A 22,975-nucleotide genomic window follows, 5' to 3' on the forward strand; every position below is an offset into this window, starting at 1 on the left:
TCATGCACCTTGGCAATGTCACTCAATGGTTTGTCTGAATCTGCCTCACATTTGAAGAATGAGTATACTTTAAAAATAAGGTATCTTGCGCGAAACACTTTTTGCATTTTAGGTGTTTAAACCATTATGATAAAATCCACGGAAATCATAGTTTTAAGCACACAAAACATGGTAGAGTGCTCAATATGATGTGAGTTCACACAGTACGGAATACTGAAACAGGCTGATCCCTGATTGGCTAGCTGCACAGCTGTCGACTGTGCATTCCCGGCCCAGAGGCTATAAATGCCATTAGAGATTTGGAGGTGGCCTTGACTGTGGCTATCATGCATGTTGGGTCCAGTCTTCTGCAACTTGTGGCTAATGTCAGCATTGATGTCTGTTACTTGGGTTGTGACCACTGACATATCAAGAGGTATCTCACACCTCCATCCCTTAACACAGACCATAAATCTATAGAAAAGAATATCACAGAATCAACATAACCTTCAGTTGAGGCCTTCCGCTCGGCTTCAAACCAAAGAACCCCTATCAACTCTTGGAACAATGCTGCAAACCATGAGCCCTACTTGCACTCCACACCTGAGGCCAGCAATCTTCACTTCTTTCATCACGCATCTGGATGAAATGAGGATGGCGTCACAAACCAAATTGGGATTCCATGTAGACCTGCTGATTATTTTTTTAAAACGATTTCAATTGCTTCTCTACGGCAGGGATTTTTATTACTATGCCCTCCATGTAAGAGTGTGTAGAACAGCAAAATGATTGTATGTTAGTACAATCACCGTGTGAGAATGATCTCCATGTTGTCACAAGTTACCCCAAATGAAACTCCCTGAGATTTCCCTGGTTTCCAGACAAGTCCTGGCACTTTTCCCTGACAAATTTTGAGATCTCTATTTTAAGTAAAGACACAAGATGACAAAAAAATTTAAAGGACTTCTGTATTGCTTAACATGTGAGCAAAAATCTTATATATTTAACATCTTTTGTAATGAATTGTTTTTCAGTGGAGAAAGCAAACCAAATGGTATATATGTGTCGTTAAGACCACTGATGTAATTTTATTTCAATATAATGAAACACTTTTGGTGACAAAAGTATATACTTCCTTGGAGTCGCAAGAAGAATTTAAAATACCTTCACTGATTTCAGAAATAACCTAAGAAAAAGTAGGCCTCTTGAAAGAAGTTAGATTAGATTCAGTTTTCGTTCCATAGACCCAAAAAATGAGATGATTCTCATGGGTGTGGAATATATCAAAAAGTAAAGCATAAAACATTTGAATATAATACTTACTACACTGATCATTTGTCACGAGATAGTCGAAATAGGATAATACAATGCAGGGAAGAGTTGTGTAAACCAACACTACAGGTAGCCGCTAATAAAATGTTGGTTCTACTACGTTTGTTATTGTCAGTTGTTACCAACTGTGTTATGTCTTATTTTACAGGTATTGTGAGATTTTTCTTTCAAGGAATACACGAGTATATAACATACAAACTGCGAGCGACTACCACAATTTTCTTCTTCTTTTAGTCCATACTTTCCTATATGTATAAACTACTTTCGAAACGTCAAAAATGTACTAGAATAAATAAAAAGCTGCTCTGTACAATGTACTTGTGGCGAGACAGTTGCAATTCCCAAAACCCATCTACTGTGGCCTCTGGCCTTCTGAGGAGCACTGTAGTCCTGGGTACATGGATAAACCACAAATATCCGCCACATTTTAAACCATGGTGGGTCTTCTCCATACTTATCCCCCATACTTAGCATGTGTTTCTCCTGGGTGTGATTTAAAAAACAGTTTGCCAGATCTGTTACATGGATCACAATAACTTCATCACCAGCCTCAATACACATTTTCATCAACTGCAATAAACACACCCCCTTCCATGGCACCTACAAGTTGGCTTTTAGGTATACTTTCCACACCTTGCTAAACATTTCAAAGCTGTTTACTTTGGGTTACAGCCAGCTATCAGTTTCAAGAATAAATTGAGCGTGACAACTTTCTTGGGGGTGAGGACCGCCAAGTGTTCAAGACTGACCAATATTTCAACAATTTAATCTTAATATTTTGACAGTCCTAGTGTCTATTTTGCACGTGGTCTCACTTTGGTCTCTATGCATGGACTGACAAACATTCTTCAGAGGGTGTCACATCCCACATGCACTCTACAAATACTCTGCTACCCGACTAGCTGCTCCCTTTGTGAAGTGCACCACTGACATATCAAGAGGTATCTCACACCTCCATCCCTTAACACAGACCATAAATCTACAGAAAAGAATATCACAGAATCAACATAACCTTCAGTTGAGGCCTTCCGCTCGGCAGTGGTCTACCACTGTGACGCAAAGCCATATATCCCTCTCCCGATGTGGTGCTTTAATTGCTGGAAGTTCGGCCATATGTCTTTCTGCTGTAATTCCAGCACCACCTGTTGAGATTGTGGATGTCCTTCACATCTCAATACTCCCTGTGCCCTCACCTCCCATCTGTCTCTCCAGAAAGAGGCTAACAGAAAATATGAGAGGCTACATCCTTGGCATATGACGTCAACCTGTGCCGCCGCTATGACAACGGTTGTACCATCTTCTGCTCCGCCACATACAGCTGGCTCTCAGAGCTGTCAGACTGCACCTGCCCCTTTGATGGGGGCACTTCCCTCCCTGTTGCTCGTGCACAGCCTACTTCAGGAGCAACACCCCCCCCCCCCCCTCCCCAACCCTTGAGGACATCAGTCCCCACTTCTCAGCCAGGGAAGTGTAAGTCCTCTCACCAGGAAAGGATCCCTTGGGTCACTCCCTTCCCAGGTTCATACCATTGGCAAAGCTGACAGCCATCAGTGGCTGAAGCAATCACAGGTAGCTGCTCTTAGGGCTTCACGATCCTCCTCAGTTCCTGAGACTGAATCAGTGAAGCCCTCCCAGCCGGACAAACCTAAGGAGCGGCGAGAGAAACCTAACAAGAAAGACTTCAAAGAGCCAAGGCACTGCGATGGTATACACACGACCCCTGCCTAGAAGTTCTGTGTCTGAAGATGAGGTGGAGTATCTGGCATCTGCTGAGTACCTAGATCTCGCTGGGTCCCCAGAGGTGGTCTGCTAGATTTGTTATCAGCTGGTTCAGTCAACACACGAGTATTACGGGGGTGCTTTGTGACCCTGTGAGGGGATCTTGGAGGGAGGATGATCTTTTTCTGGAACTTTGGTAATAAAATTTGGAGAACCAGCATTTGAAACTGACCGCAGAGTGACTGTACTGCTGCCATCGAACATTTCGTGTAAGGACCACCAAGCTAAATTAAGGCTCGTACGGAGGCCTATAGGCAGTTCAGGGTGTATATGAACTGGGAGATCTGGGAAAAACCTGGGAATTTTTTAGAATTGTGGGAATTTTTCATTGTTTTAGTTTTCAGTTAAATTTTTGTAACTTTGACTGGTAAGAACCAATGCTCTAACAAAGGATATTACTGTACCTCACTACTGCAGAATAATACTGCAGCGATAAAAAAACGAAAATAAAACCTAAGTTGCAAAGAAAATGCGCCATATACAACAACAAAACAGTGGTCATGCAAGCGTCTGCTAACAGCAAAATGTGTCAAATGCTTTACGAAGACAATGCAATGCTTCATAACAACAAATTGCCTCCGATGAGTGTGATGTCTACTGTTTGGATTTGATTCGTTTGAGCAGCTGCGAGCTCAAGTGCATGCATAGAGTAGTACTTTCTGCTTCTGGCTACAGGATGTGGCAGTTAGCTGTATAAGCAATAGCAGCAAACAGCCAGATCTTCCAAGAAAAATTTACTGGTGTGCCTAAGCTGCCAGATTCACTATCTAGTATTGCCCCGGTTCGGAAATAATGTAGATCCATGGCTGATGCGCAGAACAGTCTGAGTTGTAGTGGGGAAGTGGGTAGTCTCCATGTGATCCATGTTCATGTTTAGTGATTTTGCTGTTTCCTCTTCGTTTATTGCTCGCCCGTCAAATGAAAACAAAACCGATTTCTGTGGCTGGGAGCTATCAAGTGAATTAAAATATGTTCACATAATTAGGGAAGGTTAAAATGTGCTAATAGTTTCAGATTTTATTTCCTCATTTCTGATAGTCAAGCATTAATTGCCTTGCAGAACAGTGAAGTTAATTTTGTTGGTTTGCTAAAGAATTTTGGCTTTTATTGATCTTTTCCACTGACACAGTCAATTTATTTGAAATGAGGTGTTTAATTACACTACTGACTAGTATCAACTGTTCACATTATTTAAAGTGCACATTTACATCTTCTAGCATCTATGGCATTATGGCAGAATAAAGAACCAAACACGAGATAATATAGTACTGGTACTCAAAGAAAATTCACATCTGGATCTGGACACACTCATGTGCACTTTAAGATGAATTATGCACTTTAATATGGTTCATGAAATTCTGATGCTCTTGGAGTATCCTCTAATGTCTTGTTTCTTTTATGGCATAACATAAGATCTTTTAATGTTTTATACGTACGAAGATATGGGCCTCCTGCATCATCGTAGCTGCACAAGTGTGGTGATTTATATTATCTGGCGCTCTCTGGCAACTGCTGAAACGAACTTATTTCTAACAAGTCATGGGAAACTATTACGAATGGTTGTTTGAAAAGTGTTAATTTCAAAGTAAATGTCCTTGTACGAAAGATTAACTATGTGCGAGAATGTACGATGAATTTCTTAAGTCACGGATCGTTTGACTCTCATTTAAAAATCAACTCTTTGAGGATAACCATTTAAAAGAATTTTGAGCACAGATCAGACATTTATCTCATTGTTAAAAAATTTTGTGGCACGTTTGTGTGATGTTTCTTACGTGTAACACACACTAAAAAAAATATCAACATTATATGAGGAAGCTTAGCTTCTCTTGCAGATTATTAATCTTACAGACCAATACTATATTTGGAAGCTTTTCTTTTCTTGTAGCAGCGCTATGTTTATTAATTTAAACCACTAACTTTTCCAATTTGTGTGTTCGCTCTGCTTAACAGCAGTGTTGCCATTGGCTGACTACATCACGTCCTATGCTCTTAATATCCGCTGTCATTGGCTGGTGAGATCACGTGACTTGAACTAGGACTGGCGTACAAAAGCGCATCACATTCTCGATTTCAATGCTTCGGAAAGTAACATGCAATGTTTGTTGGAATTAGATTTTATACTTTCATATTACGAAAATATGCAGTGTACATATTGCTGCAGACTAAACATCTTTCAAAAAGTGTCCCCCCCCCCCCCCCCTCAGAGTTTAATTTTCTAAAGTGCCTTGAAATTTTACACTGGTGTATAAAACCATAACACAATCATTCAAAGGATTGATAAGTTTTACAGTTCTGTCACTTAACACAGAAAAAGCGTATTTTTAACCTGGAAATCCGGGATAAATCCAGTAATTTTTTTTTTCCTTGTCCACATATACACCCTGCATATGTTATCTCGCTATTTGCCAATGGAACAATAAAAGTAATGACTAGTGGTGGTACATGGTACCGTCCACCATGAAACTTCCCATTTGCAGAGTATGTATGCAGATGTAAATATAATTACAAAATAAAGAACTTGCAGAATAGTAGAAGTGTTTGTCCAAAGGCTTTTTTATTCAGATCAGTGTTACTACATTCTGAAAGGTAGTAGATATTTTATTATTATTATATTTTTTATTAATTTACTTTTTTTTTGCACGTTCTCACCTGTTCCTAATAAACATAGGTAAAGTTTCGTGATCACCAATTCAATACTTAGTCATTTGTTTGATCTTGTAGTGCAGCTATAAATAGTTCACTTGTGATTTTTTTTTTGCTACTTTTAGACATATCACCAGCATCATTCTTGAAAGAAAAAAATTTCTTTGAGGGTTTTTCATATGCATAATGTGAAGCGAAGTTGACTGGAAAAAATACTTGGAAAAAAAAAGTTTGCGTTTTTATATCTCTGGAAGTAATTGCAGGATAAATCTGAAACTTGAACATGTAATACCTCACTAATACAAGGTGACAAAATATAAAATTTCATTTTCCTAATGTTTTCTAATACCGTATTTACTCGAATCTAGGCCGCACCTGAAAAATGAGACTCTAAATCAAGGAAAACAAATTTTCCCGAATCTAAGCCACACCAGCAATTTGAGACTCGAAATTCTAGGTGAGAGAAAAGTTTTAGGCCGCACCTCCAAATCGAAACAAAGTTGGTCCATTGTAATATGAAACATAATTTAGGTCGAACAAATGACGATACAGCTACAGTAGTTTGGTTCAACTTGTAAGCTCAGCAGTTGAGCTTTACCAGGTAGCCATTGCTGTGTGTCAGGCACTCTGTCCATATTTATACGGGTACCCTTCCTTTTTCACGTGCTTCGTCTGGTTTGAATTGATTGCTTATTTTTATTTGATCTGATAAGTGCCATTCTCTTTGTTATGTGTGTTTACGTTACTCTAAGCTGAAAATGCTTTACTGTACTGTCATACATTGTTTAGTCGCTTTCTGATAATGAGTGTTTACGGCTCGCCGCATGGCTCGCTTTTGTGCACAGTACCGCCGCTTAAAAGTAAAAAAAAGAAAAAAGAGGAGGAATCGTCTCATTAGCGAAACAATGGCAAGAGACTGCTATTTGTTGTTACTTGCACAGCTGTTTTCTTTGATAATGATCAAGAAGAACCAAATAATAGACTGGGTATGATAGATGATGATCTGAACAAGAGTTTAGCGAAAATTTTTCTCCATTTGAAAATCTTTGCAGACGCCTCTTTAGTACATTACATTCTGCACAGAAATTAGTCATCTTAGATTTAAAAATCTAGTCAGTTGCCGTGCTTCATTTCCGACTTTATCGCTATTAGGCATAAGAATAATACGAATATAAACATGACATGATATGTATAGTCTTCCGCGTTTGGTGTTGTCTCACACTAGTTTCGTAGTTTATTAGGCAGACAAGATTTAAATGAGAGAGCAGCAAACATGAAGGAATACATGGCAAAATATTCGTATTATTCTTATGATGAAGAGAATACTGCATGTGATTCACAATTCATAATAGTTCATATTAGCAACCGTTTCTTCTCACAGGTAGGAAAAAATTCAGAATGTAGAGTTTCCCATATTGACAAACATCCCAAACAGTCTTGCCAGTCGGATTTTTGTGTTGCTACATTCAAAGATGAACAATACGAAATCGAAATTTGTATTTCATTTGTTGGATAATGTATGAAAATGCAGTGGTCAAAGCTCGTGGCGGAGAAAAAAGCTCGTCTACAAATATTTGCCCCTACCCCCTAATTTACTGACGCAGAGGTTTTGGTGCCAGGATTTATATTTGTGCCTGCAAAGCATACCTCTGTAGCGCTACGCATATTCGACAACAGTAGTTAGTTGTGGTGGCACCTACCAACATTTTTCAGAACTTCCGCTTACTTTGCACATGATTCTAAGCCGCAGGTGGTTTTTTGGATTGCAAAAACCGGAAAAAGTGCGGCTTAGATTTGAGTAAATACGGTAGTTTACAAATCGAGGGCAAAGTAGAAGATTCTTCTAAAAACTGGAAAAATGGCTGCTTTTGACCCACTTTTACAAAGTCATTTGCAAACTCTTTGAAAACATTTTCATTGGAAAAACTACGTTCTAAATTGCCCGAAAAGTAGATGTAGGATCACAATGAAAACATATAACACCATAACAAATGACAAGGTGGAGGTGTATTGAAAGTGGGTCAGTATTCTGCTGGCAGTCAAATTAAATGTGACATTTTTAGTGTGTTCTACAATTGTTCAGTAATCTCTGTGGAAGATAATATCTAAAGTCCTGAAGACTAGGAAATAAGCTCGATTCGGGATACTTAAAAATAAGTTGTCATTTTTGTTTTTTAGACATCTCTACATCGTTCACTTACATAAGATCATTTTTTTAATGAAGTTGGATAAGGAATCCAGTAAAAAGAGTACTTTTTGTTGTGTTTCTAATAATTTTTATCAGTTGCATTTGAAAAGTGTAATTTTTTTGGTTTTTATCTTACCAGAAGTTCTTCCGAGCCAATCTCGTTAGTGACATGATATGACTTCTATTAAAGTTTTCCTCATGACAGTGTACAGCAAATTAATGAACCTTGTGAAAAAAATTCATGTAGCTTGAAGCAAACGTAAGATACCTCTTCTAGCTTTGGGTTCAGGCACTTATAGAAATGAAATGTCATGCTTGGGGTCCTGTCTAAAGAAACCCTTATCAGAAACTTCCTGGCAGATTAAAACTGTGTGCCAGACCGAGACTCGAACTCGGGACCTTTGCCTAGCGGGCAAGTGCTCTACCAACTGAGCTACCCAAGCATGACTCACGCCCCGTCCTCACAGCTTTACTTCTGCCAGTACCTCGTCTGGTACCTTCCAAACTTCTCATTCTGTGAAACCCTTATCAGGTTTGGGAACTTGGGGCAAACACTCACCCATGTAAGCTGCTGCATAACTATCAGGTGTGGCCCCTATGGCGATGTGGATGTTGGTTTTCTAATTTTAAGAGGAACCAGAACTGGTTAAGCCACGACGGACTGGACCATAGCAACACATTCATACACTATTTAATCAGTACACTAATGTTCCACATAAACTGTAAACTATGCTTACAAAAAGTACGTTGTATCTTAAACCAGAATTAACAGTAGGAGTACCACATAGATCAGTTTTGACTTTTGACGGTTTGCCAAGGCCCCTATGCGCCTCCATAATCATTGCAAGATGAAATTCTCCCATGATTTTTAATCACATATGGAGTTGTACATCCCACCAGAATTTATTCCCCTAGCCCATCTAAATGTATGAACAATTTCCTGTTATGCGTGAAGTATCATGTGGTCATTTTGACTAGTACAACGTATAACATAATTTGATATTAATAACACTGATTTCGACGCTAAATAGATTTCTGGGCGTGCATTGACATGATTCACAAGGTGTTGGAGTATATTAAGACAGTTTAGGACAAAAATAATCTGAAATCTGAAGAATTCGGAGGTTGGATGATGCTTAAAATCTGCGTGGCTTTTCAAAAATAAGAGGTCAACCTAGGTTTGAGTCAATATCATCAAGCAGACAATGCATGGAAGTCTATAACATTTGCCTTGCTCCAGAAATATGGAATTTATTTACTGATAATTGCATTGCCTGTTGAAAGCTAGGGCAAGAAAATGATTGTCGGTGCGTAGTTGTATCCTTCAAAGTTCAGGTTTGTATCCTTGCAAGCTCAGGTGCTCATTTGTACAATAGATGCCCAGTGAAACAGATAAGTATGGGGATAAAATACTGGCTTTTGTGTGGCTGACAAGCATTACTTCCTGAATGTATTTTGTTACTGTGGCAAACACGAAACTCGTGGTCTGAGCAAGGGTCTTGACCACAATGTCCTTAGGAAGTTGTCACAGCCATTCCTCAACTGTGGTCATAACATCAATACTTAAAACTTCTTCACCTCCATGAAAGAAACAAAAAGGAGCACAAGTTGGCACTCTTGGGAGATCACTCGGAGCTCTCTTCTGCAACATGAAGTAGACGATGCATTGTATGCGACACACTTGTACAAGTGAAGCGACAGTTTTCTCACAGCATACCAAGGGAAAAAGGAAAAACAAGTCGTTGTTCTGAGTAACGAGCATGCTGGATGTCTGGTCAGTGAGAATAGTAACAATAAAATTCCAGAAACTGAAGTTTTATAATGAAACTAAGGATGGTGTCGATATAGTTAACCAAATGAATAGATTCTACAGTATCCAGAGATTGTCTGCGCTTGTCTTCTCCAACATTATTGACTTTGCATTAATTGGTGTTCACAGAATTTTTAAGTTACTAACCTCTAAGAAGAATTCAGTGTGACGTCATCCTCAGAGTAGCGGTTGACCTTGCTGGCCCCTGCAAACTGCAGAGAGGAGCCAACTTCCCCTTGCAGTCACTGGTCAAACTAATTTTTAACAAATAATTCGTACTCACATTATCTGTCTGTAAAAGTAAAAATACTATTAGTACTCAGACAGTATGTTTTGATTCTGTTTCAATTTTTTTATAAAGAAAAACTGTGTAACATTGTATTACTTACTTGTTTTAATTATGCTTGGTGAAAGGCTGAGGAATTTCTTCTCTAAAATGTAAAACAAAAAGTTTATTTCTGAAAAATTATTTTTGACAATGTACATTTTTAGACCAAATTATCCTTTGGTTACACTTTTAGAATCTTCCTGAAGTTATTGTGAACATGTCAGCACCCCAACAATGAAACAATGGTTGCCTACTACAGGTAGAAAATGACCTTGCTTCTAGTGTTAAATTAACACACAAATAGCACGACACAGGAAGATGACATACTAATAATTCTGTATAACATGAATCATTCCTGTAAGATTTGTGCTACAGCTGTTACATGGTGATTTTACAATCATGATCTCCACTGCCTTGGAAATGCACAGTGAAATTGTGAAGTTTGTAAGTAGTTTTATTCTATTACAGCAGAAAAACTGACCGAAATATGTCCGGTGAGTTGTGACAAGACCCCCACCCCATCCCCATTCTTTTCCTGGTCTAAAAGACTTTTCATATTACCTTACCAAGAGAGTACTAAACAATTGTATAACATAATAAAATATGTCCGATTTAATTAGAGTACCACAGAAAATGGGATCATTGTCGATAGATGTCTACCTTGTCTTTCTTAGGATATTATATGCTAGCATTACTAAAAAAATTTAGTTCTTATTTGGTTTAGGACATTTCTAATGAAAATGGCTTAAGAGTTTGCAGAAGACTTTTTTAGTAAATGTAAGCCAAAAATAGCCATTTTTGGCGTTTTTAGGAATCAACTGTGCCCTCAATTTGTGCCTCAACTATTGGAAAGCAATAAGAAAAGACCTTGTGTCAATGAGATATTACATGAAAAGTTTCAGGCCTATCCCAAAATTACTTCTGGAGAAATAAAAAGCTAAAGTTCACATTTTTTGAAGCATCTATTTATTCAGCCAACTTTGCTTCAAGTTATCTATATGAACATTGCTCAGAAAATTTCTTATTATGTTGCTTAAGAGAGCACAAAAAGTTCTACAAGGTGACCTAGTTCTGTTTCAAGAAAATGTTTTCTTTTAAGAAAATGTTACCAGTGGTATTATGTCTTAAAGTTGCCGAAAACTCAGACACACTGTTGATAGCTGCACTATGGAGTCCAACAAATAACTATCTCTCTGTTGATTTAGGGATCGTGAAAATGTACCAGTATTTATTGGAAACACACACGAATCTTCATACAGAATTCCATAAAAATCCATGATTGTTGTGCAGGAATTTATTGGCTGCTTGGCATGGAATGGCCCTTACGCTTTATTGTAGCTTCACATATAACCATGCCACCTGGTGGTATCATTCGTTTGATTGTCTAGTGTATCATTTTGTATCAGTTGTAGATTAAGAGGTCTGTTAGAAAAGCATTGGACTTACCTCCTCCTCCTCCTCCTCCTCCTCCTTTTGTGAACACCAGACGATTTGGATCTAGCTAACTTGCATGAGCCGACCTTGAACCCTCATGCACATGCTTGCATGAATTTTTTCCATCTGTTGATAATGTCGGTTGCTGGCAAGCGGAAGTTCGGTGAGGTAGTGTGTAGTGTTTGCATCAGTTTTTCATTGCAAGGAAAACGATTGAATCTGAAGAGCAGTGCTACTGCATCAGATTTTGCCAGAACCTGAGTGACAGCCAGGTGAAAACCATTCAGAAGGCTTTAGTGGTGATGCTATGGACATGATACAGATTAAGGTGTGATACAACTGGTTTAAAGATGGCATTATATGGATGAAGAGCAAGCCACGCTCCAGATGGCCTTCATTACGCTGAAATGACCAGGTCATTGCCCAAGTGAAAACTGTGGTGATGAGGGACTATCAGAGAAATTGCATAAGTGGTGAGCATCAGCACTTTTTTTGGCACATTGCATTGTGACCAAAGATTGTGGCATGAGGAGAATGTCGGCAAACTTTGTGCTGAAGCTGCTGCTTGAGCAAAAGCAACTTTGTGTTAGAAACTCACAGGACATACTGGACTCCACAAATAGTGATCCCAACTTCGTGAACATGGAATCATTGGTGACGAGTCCGATGTACATGGGAATGACCTGGAAACCAAACCCAGTCATCACAATGGAAGCATTCCTGGTCACAAAGACGAAAGAAGGCCTACCAAGTGTGCAGCAAAGTCAAAGTGATGCATACAAGTGATGCATACTGCTCTGACTCCCATTGTGTGGTACATCATGAGTGAGCACAACAGGGTCAAACAATTACCAAAGAGAACTACAGGGACATCCCCCATCGCCTGTGCGATGTTGTGGAGTGGAAGAGACCGAACTTGCAGTCAACAGAAAATTGGCACCTCAATCGTGACAATGCTCCTGGACATTCCTCACACTTGATTCAGACTATTTTGGTGAAAAACCACATTTCTGTCCTTAAACAGGTTCTGTACTCTCCTGATATGGCCCCCTTGTGACTTGTGACTCTTCCCAAACTCCAGAGGCCATTGAAAGGAATGTGATTTCAGACAGGAGAAGACATTATGAAAGTAACAACAATGCAGCTAAACTCATTCTGAAAGGGGCTGTTTCGACATGCTTCCAACAAATGTGATGCTGCTGGGAAGAGTGTATGAAGTCCTAAGGAAAATCCTTAGAGGGTGAGTAGGTGTCCAACACTGTAGGTAAGCTTCCACCCCCACCCTTCCCTCCAAATGTTGGATGCTTTCAAACAGACCTCGTACGGAAATTTTACCTAACTAAAGTATACTATCTTATAGTTAAATGTTGCCCCAGAGTCAGCACAGAGACAGGGTATGTCAAATGGGTTGTCTAAATAAGTGTGTTATGGCCTATGTTGCTTCTGATGTGTTTCTTATTTCACATATTATTCTGACTCCTGTCCAAACCATAATCAGATTGTGTGGGTATGGGTGTTCTCCGGTGGCGGTTGGTGGGGCAGGGTGAATGGAAAGTATGTCAATGACAGTAGAAGCCTTTTAGTTACTTTTCAACAGTTCATAACTCACTGGTCATCAACTGGCAGACAGGCTGTGGTGCCTAAGCAGGTGCTTTGGTGTTATTATATTACTACAAATGACCTTGCCTTTGACCTGTGCCAGGACATTCTTCCCTTGTCAGAAGAATTTAGCCCCCCAATTCTAAAGAGTGTTGTCTGAGTGATATCACTTAGAACTACTTAACTTTTCACAGTTCATTTGAAACACATTCCGTTGGCCTTCGGCATGGGAATCCTTTTGTTACTCTTAAGTTATACTCCTTCCTCATGGGTTTCACCCCCCACCCCACCTCCTGGAGGTCCGAAGGTTAGAATAGGCCTGAGGTATTTCTGCATGTTGTAAGAGGAGACTAAAAGGAGTCCCCCACTTTTCGGCTTAATCAGTTATGGTCCCTGTTTAGGGTTTGACCTAAACATCTCTCCAAATTATCCGAAGTGCGGGCCATTTGGGGAAGGACGCCTTTTGTGGTGTGCCATATATCCAGTGTGCACTTACACCTTCTACACCTCATGTTCTGAAGCTGCAACTCCACCATCAATCCAGTTACCAGGACACCTTAAAGGGTACCACTTCTGCTTCCATAGTCCACTATCCTCTTTTGCCCCCATGAGAATATTGGATTTCTCAGCACCCAACATCCAGCACAGTTGCCGGTCCATTGCGGTGGGGCCGTCATGTACCCATTTGGTGGTAGCCCCCTGACAACACAGGGATCGCACTGCTAATATCTGAACTACAGAATCACTGTGTATGCCAAGGAGTAGATGCCGTCTTCTTGGAAAATGGGGACTCGTGGCAACAAAGGGAAGCCCCTGATTGGAGTGGGTGGCATCAGGGCGAATGACCCCCATAGAAGCAGACCAACTCATCCTTTGCTGGATACCGAATGGCCCGAGCCATCTCTCAAAAAGGAGAAGTTGACTTTAATGTTTAGAGATATTACTTTAAATCATTCCCCACCCTAGTCACATCATTGGAGGAACATAGATCTATGGACAAGAGATCCACATTCACCAAGGTATTTAGTCTCCAGCAGAATGGATGGGGTTCCTTTCTTCCAAAAAATTTTCTCTCTCTCTCTCTCTCTCTCTCTCTCTCTCTCTCTCTCTCTCTCTCTCTCTCTAACCACCTGGAGGACAAGGTTGGGGAAGTGACTGCGCTGTCGAGAATTAGAAGTGGGGCAGTCCTCATTAAGACAGCATCCCCAACCCAGTCACGGGCGTTGCTTGCCTGTGATCACTTGGGTGGTATTCCCATTTCCGTCACTCTCCATAAAAGCCTTAAAATAGTCCAGGGGGTTATTTTCTGTCGTGACCTTCACTTGAAGTCTGACGACGAACTCCACGCCAGTTTAGAATGGCGGGGTGTTCACTTCATCTGGCACATCTATAGGAGACCCAGAGACAATAGGGTTGCTACCAGTGCCTTCATCCTGGCCTTTGAGGGTGATTCATTGCCTGAAAAGGTCAAGGTGATGGTTTACTAATGTGACGTAAAACCATACATCCCTCCCTTTATACAGTGCTTTAAGTGCTGGGAATTCAGGCACATCTTCCCACTGCAATTCCAACACAACATGTCAAGACTCCGGACTTCCTCTACATCCAAATACTCCATGTGCACCTCCTCCCACTTGTCAGGGTCAATCCATATGAACTGGTACAATGGTGGTTGCTTGACCATTTTTAAATATTTTAATTTTTTTGTGTGATTGCCCTATATTTGAGAAGTTCAAAACAGTATTTTAAAATAATTTACCTTGTGCCTTTACTGGATGGTGGCCATTTTTATTTGTAGGCTTGCTATGATTTTTCAGTATGGAAAAATGTGCGAAAATTTAAATATCTCTGCACTGGGGTAAGTTACAACATTGCAATTGACATGATTGTTTTTAGAAAAGTGTCCTCTACAACACTGTCTATTACACAAAATACCCTAAATTCAAAAATAACCAGTCAAAATGACCTCCAAAGTTTGGTATCCATATTTTCAAAAATCCACTTTTTAGGCCCAAAATATGAGTGATTTATGAGTGTGTATTTTTTCCTATAGTTTGATATCATACACTGTTAGCCTCATATGGAGCAAGAACACTTACAAATGTTTCCTTAATTTTTTTATGAATTTTTGATATTTTCATTTTTTGTAAAATTTGGGATTATTTATCTCAAGTGGGACTGAATATAAAAATATGATTTTTGCACAGTTTGCACACCTATATGATAGCAACGTACTGTAAAAATTTCAACATTGATATCTGACTCAACAAACATACGAATTTTTGAAAATGAGGAAATAATTCACATTACTCTACAACTGATCTTAAGGCTGTTGCCTGTTTAAATGGTTTATTGTTCCATTGTAACAAACTTCGTGACATACTTAGTTAACAGTATCACCCAATATTCATTTAGTTTGTTTATTTTTAATTATGCAGTATTAAGCAATAGGTGGTTTCAAGTTTGTTCTATGGTAATAAAAATGAATAAATCACAGAATAATGTAGATAGAGAGGTACAAATTGACACACAAACTTGGAATGAAATTGGGTTTTATTGGAACAAAAAATACAAAAGTTCAAAAAATGTTAGACAGATGGTGCTTCATCTGATCAGAATAGCAATAATTAGCATAACAAAGAAGACGACAAAGCAAAGATGATGTTCTTTACAGGAAATGCTCAATATGTCCACCACCATTCCTCAACAATAGTTGTAGTCGAGGAATAATGTTGTGAACAGCACTGTAAAGCATGTCCGGAGTTACAGTAAGGCATTGGCGTCGGATGTTGCCTTTCAGCATCCCTAGATATGTCGGTCAATCACGATACACTTGGAGACTTCAGGTAACACCAAAGCCAATAGTTGCACGGACTGAGGTCTGGGGACCTGAGAGGCCAAGCATGACGAAAGTGGCGGCTTAGCAAACGATCACCACCAAACGGCGTGCGCAAGAGATCTTTCACGCGTCTAGAAATATGGGGCGGAGTGCCATCCTGCATTTTGGTTCTAATAAAACCCCTTGTCATTCCAAGCTTGTGTGTCAATTTTTACCCCTCTATCTACATTATTCCGTGGTTTAAGTTTTCAAATTTATACTGACCTTTTGATCGCCTGGTACATTATTGCTGGGTGTGGCATTGTAGTAGTCAGTCTGTTCTGAAATATCTGTTAGTGGATATACATACTTCATCGAGAGTGTAGAATGTGTTATGTGCTTTGAACTGTGTAATTTGTAAGTAATTTTGAAAGATTAACTGGAATGCAATAACATCGATGAACAGTGTTCTGTTGGACAGATAGCAAGTGAAGTGTGTTACAAAACAGTTTACAGTTCAGTTTCAGAAAACTTGAAAAATGTCAGTTACTTTGATGAAATTAGCAAACTTAGTTTAAATTTTGAGTAAGTTCTCCTGTAACATCAGTGTGTGAGTATCGTGGGAAGAAATAGATTCTGAAAAACAACCCGTTTTCGGAAGAAAGTGCTGCGATCCTCTTAAAGTTCATAAAAAGCCTATTACTAAAGGTTTGAGGGAAATAAAACTTAAACATTTGTCCTGTGTGAGGATGAAACAGCTTCTCAAGTGAAACATAATGTGATACCTGGAAATTTCCTGTGCCCAAATTGTTACTCAAAAATATTTGTTGTGAATCCAGAAACAGAATCATGTAGCCTTGTTAATGACATTTATATTCCTAATGAGGAAGCTGTTAGCATATTGGATTTTTCTTGTTCCAAGTTAAGACTTATCTTCTGTTTTGAAAATAATAAAATTAAGTAGTAGAAAAAGAAAAGCAGCTATTGAAAATCAGGTACAACAAACTCTAGACAAAATTAGAAGAGACTTGGAATCGTTCTTTAATAATACACATACCAACATTATTTCTAAAGAAGAAGAAAACCTACCACCAGCATCATCTGACACTGAATATTTGAGCTTAATAGAGAAATTGAAAATTAAATGTTCAGTGACATGTAAAGAGAAAAAAGTTAAAGTTTTAAGTTTTTCCCTGACTCATGGTCAAGAGAAAAAATAGTTCATGAATTCAATGTTTCTCATCGTTTGGTTAAATTAACCCGAAAATTAGTGAAAGAGCAAGGAGGTCTTCTAGTGTTAAGAAAGAAGAAAGGAGTAGGTATAAGTGAAGAAACAATTAAAAAGATCCATCAGTTTTTTGAAGATGATGAAAACTACAAAGAGTTACTAGATTTAATGGTCTGTGACGCTAACAGTTATGACTGCAGGATGAGTTTGTGTAATAAATGCCCTGTTAAGGTAACCGTTATTGGATTGTTTCATGAATATGATGAGGAAATGCCAGACAGTATTACCTTCAAACAGTGGGTCACAACTGACAGGGCAGAAATGATAACAGTGGTTAAATCTCGGGCAGAGTACTTGGGGTCTTCATTGATAACTTAAAAAAACTCAAGTCACCACTATGTTTCTAAAATCCAAAGTAAGTTTTTGAAGGACAAAAAAGCAAAATTTCATGAAACTGAATGCATAGTGCTAGCTGGTTTCACAGAAAATTTTACATTTGTGATTCAGTGTACCTCTGGGTCAGTGACCAGGCAACAGTGCATCCATTTATTCTCTGCTTCAAAAAATGAGAGAGAAGTAGTTTGCAGTTTCTCAATTTGCATTCTAAGCGACTACTTGGAGCACAACACTTCGGCTGTACATGTGTTTCAAAAGTATGTAATAAATTACATAAAACCATACTTTCCAGATGGAAGTGGTAGTCAGTATAAGAATAAAAGGAATTTCTCAAATCTGTGCAACCACGAAGTAGACTTCTATTTTCTTATTAAGAAAGAAGTGGTTCTGTGTATAAAAACAACACTTCAAACCAGATTTGAAAACTGTATAGCAATAAAAGGAACAAGGCATTTCCACAGAGTCCTTGGCACTGCAGAAAACTTAGTTCGATGCTATGTAACATCAGAAACTGAAATTTATGAGGATCATTGTGCGAGCAAAATTACATCTGTCTTTAACGTTGAATGGCATAGTGTCATGTGTGTATGGTGGATATTGGTGGCTTGCAGAGGTTGAAAGAATAAGTTTGGAAAACAATGATGTTTTTGTGCATTTTTACCACCCTGCTGGCCCAAGAACATCATCCAAGAAACCTACTAGTGACAGTTTGGATACCAATGAAAAATGTTTTAAGGAAACTTTCAGTGCTTGGACTTCCCACAGCAACTGGGAGCTCTTATTCTATATCATAGAAGCTGTCTGAAGAACTAAGTGTTCTTAACATTCACCACCAGGTTTAGGAACAGTCGCATCTCAAAGGGTGTTATTTGAAAATATTTATTTTAAGTATGTCAGAATAATATAAATGTTAATTTCAATTATGTTTCCACTTTATATAATTCATTACCTTACTTCAATAATAATTGATTATATCCCAACAATATCACACATGAATAGGCAAAAGCCATAAGATCAATTGTAGAGGCTAATGTGAATTATCTCCTCATTTTCAAAAAATCATATCTTTAGTCCGATAAATATGTTGAAATTTTTACAGTATGTTGCTATCATATAGGTGTATAAACTGTGCAAAAATCATACTTTTCAGTCCCACCTGAGATAACTTATGCCAAACTTACCAAAAAATGAAAATTTTCAAATTTCAAAAATTCATAAAAAATTAGGGAAACATTTGTAAGTGTTCTTGCTCCATAGGAGCCTATTGGTGTATGATTAACTACAGGAAAAGAATTACTCTCATAAATCATTTCTTGTTTGTTATTTTTGGGGCGAAAATGTCGATTTTTGAAAATTTAAATACCAAACTTTGGAGGTCATTTGGGGTGGTTATTTTTTAATTTAAGGTATTTTGTGCAATAGACAATGTTGCAGAGGACACTTTTCTAAAAACATGTCAGTTGCAATGTTGTAACTTAACCCAGTGCAGAGATATTCATAATTTTCCTAATGTCTCTAAACTGAAACATCGTCACGCGCTTACAAATGAAAATGGCCACCATTCAATAAAGGTGAAAGGAAATTAAAAAAAAATGTTTTGAACTTCTCGATTATAGAGTAATCCCATAATAAAAAAAATTAAAATATTTAAAAAATGGTCAAGCAACCAACTTAATTTTTATTGGACCACTTTGTTTGGATTGACCTATTAACTATGGAGAGCATTACTCCCGCCACTCACCAGACTGCACAGTACTCCAAAAGGAGTGGAAAATATGGAGTAAAATGCCCTGGACCGGCTGACTTACCAGGAGGCTAAACATTAATTTGAACAGTTGCATCCCATTTGTTTGACACCTACATATGCTTCAGCTACATAAACATCACCCTCACTTGTGATGGTAGTTCCACAATCTCTGTTGCACACAGTGGGCCGCCCGAATACATCCTCAGGGCTACTTAAATACATAGCCCCCTTGGTGGTTGGGGCACCTCTCCTTCCGTTGCCCCCTTGCGGGTCCGGGGTAAGAATAGGCCTGAGGTATTCCTATCTGTCATAAGAGGCAACTGAAAAGAGTCCCTCCCCCTCAAGGCGGTAGTTTGCACTTGCGTCTGGAGATGGATTTGTGGTCATTTTGGTTTTTCCCTTCTTCTGGTTTCTTCCTTCCTTTCTTTGTTTGTTTCCTTCCTTTTTCCTCCTCCCTCTCGTGTCTTCCTTACTTTTTACCTTGCCTTCTTCCACACCCTATGGTCTCCGCCTCAGCGTTTGAGACTGTCTGTCCTTTCTCTTCCTCTCTCCCCTTTTTTTTCCTATTCTTCTCTCCTCCCTGTGCGTGCCTGAAGGCCGACCCACGCGTTCGCACACGTAGCCGGTGACGGGGTAACACGTTATTACCCGCCCTGGGTAGACAAGTAAGGCACGCACGTACCCCATGGTAAAGGCCAGGCCCAGGGAAGTGTGCTTGTTTGAGCGGACATCTTCTGACCATTCCGATTGGTCCATCCGTCCGTTTCTCGGGGGTGTGACCTGAGGTGTAAACATTCACCTAAGGCGGGAGCGCCCTCTGAGAGGGTCCCCACAAGGAAGGAGCGCGCCATCGGACACGCTGGCAATCATGAGGGATTCATCCGCAATGGATTTCTCTTCCTCTTCTTTATCGACTTATGTCCAAAAACAAAAACTTGACCAGCCACCAGTGACAAAAGTCCTACCGCCTGCCCCAAAGTTTCTAGTAGTTTCTAGATCTGAGGACGGAAAGGGATTTTCATCTGTCAACCCTTTCGTTATTCAGAAGGGCGTAGATGCCATAGCCGGACCTGCCAAGTCTTGTACCAGGATGCGTAACGGTACCTTGTTGTTTTAAACTGATAGCATCTTTAGAGCACAAACTCCTTCGGGCCACCCTCATGTACACGTTCTCTGTCCGGGTGGAGGCTCACTGCAATTTGAATTCGTCACATGGTGTAGTATATACTAGATCATTCGGCGGATTGTCTGACGAGGAGATTCAGCCTTTCCTCGCTGAGCATTGCGTGACAGTTGTCCATAGGGTCATGAAAAAGATTGACAATGACCTTGTACCGACCCAAACACTTTTTTTGACCTTTGATAGTGTTCAGCTGCCGTTGCGCATCAAAGTGGGCTATGAGGGTATCTGTGTTCGCACCTACGTCCCAACACCTACACGCTGCTACCAGTGTCATCGTTTTAATCACACCCACCAGTTTTGTTTTAATGCGGCTAAATTCGTCACTTGTGGCAGGGACGCCCATGAGGGTGACTGTCCACCTCTGTCTCCTCGTTGCATGAACTGTCACTGACCATGCAGTATCCTCCCTTGACTGCCCCATCTACAAGGATGAACACTGTATACAGGAAATTCGGGTCAAAGAGAAAGTGTCCACCTCTGCTGCTCACAAGCTATTTGCTAGTAGGAAGCTCACGCTGCTCCCAGCGGGGAAATACAGTACTGTCCTTGCCTCTCCTAGGACTACCAGGGAGGTGTCGACGCAGACATGCGATCTGACCTTTAGCGTTATGGTCGTTCGTTCAGCCAGTGCTAAGATCGCCCGGTCAACGTCTCTTCTTCCTCCCGTCACCCATAAGACACAAGCACCTTCAACAGCTTCTGCCAAGACTACGACCCAGAAGTCAGATGCATGGGCCTTCAAGAAGGAACTGTCCTGTGAAGACTTCTTACGTACCCCAAACTCCCAGCCATCGACCAGTACTTCGACTAAACGACCTGCCAAGAAGGCTCATAGGAAGCAAAGTTCTCCTTCGCCGCCACGGCACGTTTCTTCTCCTGCGCCACCCAGCGGTTGCCGCTCCAGGTTGTCATCCATTTCGCCTGGCCACACCGCTGGTAGCCGAACATCTGGCCGTTCACCGGCGGAGGAAGCTCCTCCTCCCGGCCATCTTAACAAGATGGCCAACGAACCTATTGAACAAATGGACGATGACTCTTCGCCTATTGATAACAGCAGCAGTGCCCGCTCAAAGCCAGGCCATCAGCGGTCTTAGAGGTGACCCCTTCTTGCTTATCCTTTTTCTTTTTCTTCTCACGATGGCACTTCTTCATTGGAATATTCGCGGCATTTGCTCCAACCGAGAGGATTTAAAGTTGATGCTATGCTTGCACTGTCCACTCGTCGTAGCTCTCCAGGAAGCTGAAGCTACGCCTATGCGATCAAATTGACATGGCACACTGCCTCTGTGCGTTTTGACCTAACCCCTGTGGCAGGTATTCAGGCTCATGGAGGGGTTATGTTGTTGGTCCAGGATGATATCTACTAAGATTCCATCACATTGCACACCAACCTACAGGTAGTTGCTGCCCGAATTACGCTCCCCACTTACACATTTTCCATTTGTACCGTTTACACTCCATCGTTGTCTGCCGTTACTAGGGCAGACATGATGCAAATTATTGCTCAGCTACCTGCACCATTTTTGTTAACTGGAGACTTCAATGCTCACCATCCTCTTTGGGGCTCTCCAGCATCCTGTCTGAGGGGTTCCCTGTTAACAGACGTTTTCAACAAGCTCAATCTTGTCTGCCTCAGTACTGGCACCCCTACTTTTGTTTCGGACATAACTCGCACCTATTCCCATTTAGACCTCTCTACGTGTACTATTCAACTTGCACGCCGGTTTTTAGTGGTACGCAGTTTCTGATACGTATTCGAGCGACCACTTCCCTTGTGTTACCCATCTCCTGCATCATACCCCATCTCCATGCTCAACTAGTTGGAACATCTCCAAAGCAGACTGGGGGCTCTTCTCTTCCAGGGCAACTTTTCAGGATTAAACCTTTGTAAGCTGCGATAGTCAGGTCGCACACCTCACGGAAGTCATTCTCACTGCTGCTGAATATTCCATCCCTCATACTACTTCTTCTCCACATCGCGTACCGGTCCCCTGGTGGACCGCAGCATGTAGAGACACTTTACGTGAATGTCGACGTGCTTTACGCGCCTTTAAACGCCACCCTACAGTGGCGAATTGTATCAATTATAAATGATTACGTGCGCAGTGTCATGGTGTTATTAAAGAAAGCAAGAAAGCCAGTTGGGCTGCTTTCACAAGCACCTTCAACAGTTTTACTCCTTCTGTTGTCTGGGGTAGTCTGCGCCGGCTATCTGGCACTAAGTTTCACTCACCAGTTTCTGGCTTGATGGTCGCAAATGACGTCCTTGTGGCCCCTGAGGACGTCTCCAATGCCTTCGGCCGATTTTTCGCAGAGGTTTCGAGCTCCGCTCACTACCACCCTGCCTTCCTCCCCTGAAAACAGGCAGAGGAGGCAAGGCCACCTAACTTCCGCTCCTCGAATCATGAAAGTTATAATTCCCCATTCACCATGCGGGAACTCGACAATGCATTTGCCCAGTCACGGTCCTCCGCTCCGGGGCCTGATTCTATTAATATTCAGATGCTG

General features: G+C 40.4%; 1 protein-coding gene across 1 annotated transcript in view; it reads left to right on the forward strand.

Annotated features, from left to right (window-relative positions):
- LOC126284310 (wee1-like protein kinase) overlaps positions 1-22,975 on the forward strand; it is a 79,670-nt gene that overhangs the window by 6,135 nt on the left and 50,560 nt on the right. The window lies entirely within an intron of this gene.

The sequence above is a fragment of the Schistocerca gregaria genome, chromosome 8 (assembly GCF_023897955.1).
Source record: "Schistocerca gregaria isolate iqSchGreg1 chromosome 8, iqSchGreg1.2, whole genome shotgun sequence".
Classification (NCBI taxonomy): domain Eukaryota; kingdom Metazoa; phylum Arthropoda; class Insecta; order Orthoptera; family Acrididae; genus Schistocerca; species Schistocerca gregaria.